Consider the following 9,190-nt stretch of genomic DNA (forward strand, 5'->3'; position numbering starts at 1 on the left):
ACATAACTATATTCACACAAAGCGAATGGTACCAAATATTAACGAAAAATAAATCGTTTGCACATTTTTATTCGAAACGAAATTTTAAAACCTCCAATGGTACTTTAAGAATATCAGCCATTATTCTTCAAGCAGTTGCAAAGAAAACAACATTCGGTTCCTCAAAAAAAAAAAAATGCAGAAGCTTTGCAATCTTTAGTTAAAAATTCAAAGAATAACTAACAGTTCATAATTCTTTTTCAATATTCTTCAGAATATGAACAATGTTGAAAGCGTTTCTATTTAATCTTATCTTTAGAGAAGATATGAATTCTTTCTAAGGCTACAATTTTCGGAAAAACAATGTTATTGTTAGATTTATGAATGCAGAGCTACCGTTATTTAAATATTCATAGATTTTAATTCTTCATTTTTAAGCAAGTAAGAAATTCAAACATCTTTCATATTTGAGAAATGTAAAGAAATGGGAGAAATGTTCTTTTATTTCAAATCTGAAATTCGATTTTCCCTCAAATGTTTACATAAATTTTAAATCATTGAGAGATTTAATGAAGTCTTAAATTTTTATGCTTTAAAATTATTTTTGCTATTCATATGTCAACAAATAATCTTAATTTTCATTTCAATTTTTTCTTCTTTTTTGTGGAGGAGAATGAATTTATCGAATTTCTTTAATTTCCCAAAATTCTCAAAATTAATAAATTTTAATTAAATTTTTCTACTAATAAGGAAAAATGTGATCAAATGTTATATCTTCTGTTTTTTGTTATAAACGTAATAACAGTATTCATCAAATTAATTTCATCTGGTTTCAATATTAAAAGTAAAACTCGATATTTACACACTGACTATTTGCTGTACGTCTTTTTATTAGTAATAAATCCGATCAAATTGGTAACAAATATGCTTATAATAATTTCTGGTTTATTTATTTCATTTAGTAGTCTCAATTTTATTAGAAATGGCATTATTGACCGCAATTTAAATGATAAAATGAAAGTTTAGATTTTACAAATGGTATAAAAATATTTGCCAACCAATAAAAAAATATTTAATTGTTCTTTTTTAAAAATTTCTTTTTCTCGCTTGAATAATTTTTCGTAGTATTTATTAAAACCATTGTTGTCAAAAATATTTTTTTTTTCAATTATAAACCTTTTTTATTGTTCATTTAATTTGTTCGTATTAATTTTTATAGATTAAAATTTGTATTGAAATACATTTAAGAAAATCAATTTTTAAGAACACACTTTTAATAGTATACTAAATGTGGGTTATTAAAAATTGATTTTCTTGATTAAGTAACCACTTTTTCTGGTTTTTTCAGTGATACGTTTCTTAATTAACTCAAGATCAAAATAAATTTTTAGAGCCATTGAGCGTTACATTTTTAAATTCATTACTGTTTACAAAACAAAAGGGATAATACATCGCAATTTCAAGGATTTACTGATTTTGTTTGAAAACTTTATATCTAAAGGTACTAAATTCATTTTAGCTTATAAAACTTTAAAATATGCTTATAAATATGCTTTGTTATAAAAGGCTAACTTGTTTGTTTTGGTTTTTTTTTATTCAGTAAATATAGCTCATTTAATAAATGATTTTTATTTAGGCGTGTTAACACTTTTTCTCATCATTTTTGATATCTTAAAAATTATCTTTTGTTTTGAAAGATTCGATTTAAAACGTATCCTAAAGTGGAGCTATTTTCGCATCTATTGTAAAAATTGTAGCTTCATATTTCGAAGCTCATAACTATAATTTGAGAGTAATCCATTTATTTTAAGTACATCATTTAAAATTCTTAAGTTTCTGATCATATTCATTGTTTTTCGCAAGAAACAATTGTAAAAAAATTATGATGTTTGAGATTTATTCTTGAGGAAGATATAGGACTTATTTTTTTAAATCAACGTGTCTGATTTAGAGGCTATGCAAACACGGTTTGATGATGGAATTTTTGAACTATATAAAGATGATTAAAGTATATCATCTCAGTCTTCCAATCTCACGAACAACTATTTTTCTCAACACTTATCTTTTGTTTTGTATATTCTGTATTGAGATGTAGCTTTTCTCCTGTAATTTTATTTTTCAATAAATCTTTCAACTTGAACTAATTTTACTGGAAATAAGCTCTAATAATCAGAGTGAGAGAGTATATTGAAATTAAAAAATATATATCTCTTTTTTTGGGGGGGGGATTTTTACATCACATGAAGAATGTTTCAATTAAAATGTTAAGCGACAAATCTAATTTGGTGTCTTTTCAATCTAACATTGATTTCTTTGATATAACAGTATAACCGGTCACCGGTGACTGAGGCAATCCAAATGAGCAGTCCAACATCAGTCACCAGTGACTAACATGGCACTTAATGTGCTAATGACAGATTTGTAACCGGCCGTCCGCATGCACAGGATGTACATGAGAAATTAACTCTCGAATCTATGACACTCCATTCTTGATGCCGAGACTTGGTCACCAAAAACTGATGGCATGTGAAAGTGCAAAAAGTCTCTGTTGACAATAGGAATTTTATTTTACTATTAGTCTGAAAATCGATGCCATAAAAAAACAAATGTTTCTATTTATCGATTTTTATTTTTGTTTGACATTCGTGTAATTTTGAAAATACTTCTGGTAAAGAAATTTTTGAGATTAAAAGATAGATAAATCTCTATATTTGTTCCTTAAGCCTTAACTCTACTCAAGGTTCATAAAAAATTCTGATTTGAATTAGTTTATTTCGTTAAATTAAAATCCGATTTAGAATCTGTGTTATAACCATTTTAAGAATCACATCGGGATAAACAGAAACGGAAATGTCCCCGGTGGCTTTCTCAGGGATCATCTCGCAATCGCTTCAAAACTTACAATATATCCAATTTCGAACTCTGCCCCATAAGTTCCAATATATTATCAGCGGGCATAAACTTTTATGATTAATAGAGCAAAAGGCAGTAAGTTACTAAGGTATGGAAATTTTATGCATAACATTTAGCAGGTCAAAACTGCGATCCGATGCAGGAGCCCTGGTCAAGTTTCACGACTCAACGCTCAGATATACTCTTATAATGGGTTAAAATTATGATCCCTTACAAACCAGGGTTAAGTTTCACATCGAAAAGTTCAGATGGATATAGGATCGAAATGGTGATCCAATATAATAATACTCCTCAAATTTCAAATTGCAAAGTCCAAATGGGGATGCATGTTGGGTCAAAATTGCAAGAGTCCTGGTGTATTTTCTCAAAATACCTACAGTTTAAAAGAAATCAAATCTTTCCTAAAGCACATTTAAAATGAGTAAATTGCTTTAATCTGAAATAGAACATTTCCTGATTTCCTGGTACTTTTGATTCTGATAACAATTGATCTTTCTAAAATAATAAATAAACAAAAAAGAAAAAAAAAATCGAACCAATCATTTTTTGAAGAATACTAAGTCAGATTGAAAAGGAGGAATTTTTAAAACAATCTCGATAGAGTTTTTTACTTTTTATTCAAATATTTTTATTCTTTTTAATAATATCGAATGATATAAAATAAATTATTAAGTTTAAAACTCCTTCCCATTAAAACGTGCCGTTCGGGGAAAATGTAGAAGATAAAATAGAGCAGTATCTGCATCTATCCCTCAGCTATAAAAAACAACATTTGCGAAAGCTGGGTCTTTTTGCTATAGATGAGAGTACGTAATCTTAAAATGCAATGATATTTACTGAAGGCAGTAAAAAGGCTTTAATAATCTGTTGAATTTGAAGAATTGTGTTTGCTTAGAAAGTAATAAACGAGACTCCTGTGAACACTTCAACTATGGATTGTATGTTCGAATCGTCTATTTTTTGTGTATACATCATTAAGGAATGCCATCTTTGAATTTACATTACACAGGTATGTTTTACTGTGATTTTATTCATAAATTGGAAGGAATTATCAACTCTATCAGTAACAATGCTTTCAATCTTGAATGGCTACAATGGAAATAAAATATGAAGTACCAGTTTTTTGTTGTCAACCAAAATCATGCCAAATATTGAAAATTATCCAAATATTCTGAGTTTACATTAAAAGCCACATTTTTTCAGTAGTTTGCTGTTATCGCCGCAGAAACAGTATTTTAAAGATGGTACTGTATACTTTATTGCAGCTATGATCAAAATATATTCAGTAGAAATAAAATTTATTCCAAGAGATTTTCCTATGCCTTCGAAAAACGAATTTTCCAACAAAATTACAAATCCATTTCTTTTGATATAATTTTCAATCTGTTTTCCGTATAGTCCCTTACGAATCATCTTGTCTTAAAGTCGAACTTGCATGCTTCTGCAGATTTTGTTAGTTAATGAAGCTCTGTTTTTGCTCCCGGAAAACTTAAAAAGTCGTATTCGTGACGTATTAAATAAAAGTGGAAAGTTTAAGAAAATTGAAATTTAAAAATGAAAATGAGATTTTAGCCTCTTCATAGATTTTCAAATTATCAAGGTTATTTTTAGCTTGCCCTTAAATGTCTATAAAAGCGAAATGTCCTTTATAATGTAAAGAGCATCTAAATTGTTTATATTATGAATTCTATATATTTTTTAAATGACAAATAATATTAATGGTTATTCTTTCAACCATAATTAAATATAAAATACCCTGCTGTTCCAAACTAGCTACAACTTGTAAGTCCCTATGGCTATATAAGTGTACCGAATCGCAGTATTTTTGTTCACGGGAAGTGAATATGCATTTGTCTCCAAATCCGTTTTGATATTCGCACTAAATTGAATATATAGCTCTGCCATTTTCTAAATAATATACAATCGATGATAAATTTAACTCCATAAAGACTTTTTAAGTTTATATTTACGCAACATTTCTGGAGAAAATTCCCGATTCAAATGACTAACAAAATCGGGATACAAGCGGCCATATTAGCTATTCAATCGATGAAGTAGAAGCTTGTAAAATATTTGAGAAATCAAAGTTTGTACTTGGTCAACCTGTTTTCTAATGCACGAAATTCAATATTTTCAAAACTAAATATTCAATCTTTATATAGCTTTAGACATATTAATCATATAATTCGTAAAAATAGTAGTCTTGTCGTAAATAATAAAACAGTTAGCTTTAATCAAGCAAAAATTTCGTCCAGTTAAAATTGTCCTTTTTTTTACAGGTGATTTCCTATTGCTTTTTACCCCAATGCATTCGGATCATTGAATGTAGGAAACTACCATTCTGCCAAATTCACCTTGCTGTGCGATGTCGTATAATAACCTTCAAATATCAAATGAAGGCATGAGTCAATACCACTTGGAGCAACTATAATCCCTCCTTGACCATATCTGGAACATCGCAATTGCATCAAAATGGAGATATTTTAGTTGAACTAAATAGTAAGTAAAGTTATAAAATCTTTAAAGCATTGTTTCTCTAAAATGTACTCGTGTAAGAAACGCTGAATCTAGCAATATATCTTGACTTTTTTTCCTTTGCCATTGCGATTCTTGATCACATGATGTTGCATCCTGGGTATAACGAGTCTTGAATCTTTTTGCGCAAAGTGCAAGCTTAAAGACTTTGTGCATTAAATACTTCTCTTTAAAAAAAATCTTTTGCAGCAAGATTGGAAACTCGGAGTTGACCTACAATTTGACTGTTACATTTCTAAATTGCAAATTCAAAATTATAGATAGAATTCAGAATGTAAATTTTTATAAAGATAGAATGGTAGTATCTAGAAAATGAAATAGTATCATTCTTGTGCAGCAATGGATTTATAGAAATTTGGATATCCATATATTTTAGTTCACTTCGGTTTCTCGTTAATGCAGCGTAAATCGTAATGGCAAGTTATCTAAAATTGGGATATTTGAAGTATAGGACCCATCACTTCTGTTTGTAAAAATGATTTGAAAAAAGCCTAATATGTCTAGATAATTGCGATTAAAATTACAAAATGGAATTTCTTCGCGATTTTCTTAACTTGAAATTTATATACTAGTCAAGACTAATTTCAAAATTGTTTTATATTGATTAGTTCACAAAAACCTATTTTACTAGAAATTATTTTTTATACAAAATAACGTCATTAATTAGCTCGTATTAAAATTGAATTTCAAAATAACTCGAGGTGCTTAAGAACAGGATTAGGATCTTAAAGAAATCAATTTTATTCGATTACTGAATGCCAAATCCATCTACTGATGTTACAGTAAAATCGTTGGCTTCTGGATTACGACTTTATCTTCAATCGCCATCTCGTAGAGATGGAAATTTTCAATGTTCAAATTATTACTATATTTAGCTTTTATTAAGAAAAGTAAAAGTATAACAATTTGCTCTTTATTTTAAAAGTTCAATAAAATGCTCCAAATATAAACTTAACGTTTGTTGACGAATATAAAATGTATCCCTATTTATGACTTTGTGATTACAATTTCACTAGTTTATGATCTAGTCTGTTTAATACACTCGATTTTCTAAATACTAAGCGATAGTCTTTAACTATCACCAAGAATAAATTTTAATTATACTAGTTATTCCTTATTAAATTGTATCCTTGTTCTCACGAGCTACATTCAGCCTATTTCGGTATTCTTCGAAAGTCCCATACTTATTTTCACTGTTCAATAAATTAAAATTCAGTGAAAAATTAAATTTATCGAATTTCCGTATACTTAGTATTTTTATCCATTAATAAAGCGAGTTGATCTTAAATTGATGGTATTTTCATTTCAGGATATCTTTGAAGAAAAATTCATTATTACTGCAAAGGAAGATACATAAAAGTGGACCCTATCCCATATATACTAATCTAACTGCATATTAGTACCAGAGAAATGCCTATTCCTGCTTCAAGAGCTTCTTAAAGCATTGATGGATATTGGCTTTATGGTTATTTTGCTGTATGCTAGTACGGAACTCCAAGTTCTATGGATGAAAGGGCGACTCAGCAAGTTTGCTGTGAGCTGAACCATACCTTTCTCATCTGGGTGATATTAATGATTTTAAGTTTTTAATATTTAAATATATCTTGAATGTGTTTTAAGTATAGTTCACCAACCTTTTGATTTTGCATTAAGAAATACAAACTTTATAACAAAATACATGTATATCTAAAATACCCGAGGTTAAATATACGTAATCTGACATTTGATCATTAAATTGAAAACTAGACTTAATATTAGGAAATAGATTTTACGAAACATAATTATGAGCTAAAGTGTAACTATCGTCTTTCGCTTTGCTTCTTCCGAGTTAAGACACATACACAAATTTGTACTGATTGTTTCAAAGTATAACTACTGAGTCAACTTTTGTAAAAATAGCCGATATTTGAAGGAATGTATTCACTATTTGCTAAATAGATTAACCAAATGCTCCTTATTGGACTCAATAGGACTTCACACATTAGGACTTTCATGCCGTTTTTGATAGTGGAATCTTTCGTTTTTATAAACATACTTCAGGCCACTAATGTAAATTTGAGTTTTAAAGATATACTAATAGTCATCTTGTTGGTATCAAATCGTTTACCTCTCAATTCTCTCGCTATCAGTTGAAATATACTGAATTCTCCATTGATACATCATTTTGTGGATTGGTCTTATTCTTGCCGAGTTCCTATGTAGTGATGTTTTTCTCAAGTTGAAGACTTCATAATATTGTAAATTTTAGTATTCTAAGTAATCGCTCAATTTAATGTTACATCTACCTTTTTGTGAAGTATCTATTGGTTTGCTTTATTGCTGGTTCTATTGTTAGTCATCCATATTACATAATAGAACTGCAGTAGTTTGGTGGTAAGGCCTTTGCTTGGGAACCGAAGGGTTTCAAGTTCGAAACTCGATTCCACAGAAGAACCGTCGTGTAAACGGGTCTGGTGCACGTTAAATCCATCGTGGCCAAACGTCCTTCCACTAGTGTGGTGTGGAAGTTTAGAGAGGGTGTTTGTTCAGGTGTCGTCCTCTTCATCTGATCGAGGTTCCAAATTACGAGGTCCGTCCCAAAAGAGCCTTAGTGTTGCTGTATAACGGGACGTTAATAGACTGAGGTTACATAATCGGGTTTTTCTCTGAATTGTTATGAACATAACTACTGAATTTTTGTGTTTCTTATGACACTTGCCACGGACAAGCCCGCTGTTCGGAGACAGCCGATTAAAGCCTGAGGGGAGCGCCTCTTGTTTTTATCGTAGAGCCAACTAGGGCCAAGAGTACGACTTGACTACACACACATCACAATCGTTTTTAAGGGCCTGACTTCATTCACGCATTTCATTCACTCATCCACAGATCATAATTTAGACCTGAATCAGAGGATCGAATCCAGTACCCCAGTGGTATTGCTCTCGACATGGAGGACTTTAATTTTTGTCTTTCTCCAATGGATCTTCACATTTACTCTTTCGAATATATCAACGACCAATTTTGATTCATTATCAGTTTTTAATCAATATGTAAAAACGTGCCTTTTGTTAGCAAGCATCTTGATTTTTTATTAGGTATCGGAAACAATTTCCATCCCTATACAATATCACTACATCCCATCCCTATTAAAATATCTAGACATCAGTGATTGTTAGTATAATTTTTGGACCAGCTGGCTATTTTACAAGAATAAATATTTGTTATGACTATCAGATTTGTCTCAATTTCTGCGAGCCTAATTCTGAGCTTCATGCAACATCAATTTTATTCTTGCGCACTCCACAACTCTGAAATATCCAATTTCCTTAACAGTAAAACTGGAATATATTCCTTGAAAAGCAATCAGAATTTTGTAAATAAATGTACCAAAATGATATATTAGCGAACTGTTTCTTTAACTGTCGAAATAAATCACAAACTTGCACACAATTGCCAACACCAAACGTTGAGGGTAAGACTTGGTGAAACTGCGCCAACTGAGTATTCAGTATCAAACGTTATTTAGATGTTTTCTGGCTTATTAGAATTTCCGATGGACTTAATATTCCAGTTAATTTAATTCGTTTCTAAAAAATATTGCAATTAGCAATTTTCAATTAATCTCCATAAATACCTACACTGCAGGAATTTAGAATGACTTAGGATATAATCTTGGCTTCGCGTTCCAACTTTAAAAGCATGATGCTAAGCTTCTTTATGAAAGGTGCGCACTTGTAGGTTAGGTGAATTGGGGGGGGGGGCGTAGATGAGAGGAGCCCTTATC

General features: G+C 30.1%; 1 long non-coding RNA gene across 1 annotated transcript; it reads left to right on the forward strand.

Moving 5' to 3' along the window:
* The first annotated feature begins 3,704 nt into the window (after positions 1–3,704).
* On the forward strand, positions 3,705–8,594 carry LOC129969298 (uncharacterized). Its single transcript, XR_008784488.1, has 3 exons — positions 3,705–3,901; positions 5,172–5,391; positions 6,737–8,594. It is a non-coding gene; the product is annotated as an uncharacterized LOC129969298 (long non-coding RNA).
* Positions 8,595–9,190: the final 596 nt, after the last annotated feature.

The sequence above is a fragment of the Argiope bruennichi genome, chromosome 5, assembly GCF_947563725.1.
Source record: "Argiope bruennichi chromosome 5, qqArgBrue1.1, whole genome shotgun sequence".
NCBI lineage: Eukaryota > Metazoa > Arthropoda > Arachnida > Araneae > Araneidae > Argiope > Argiope bruennichi.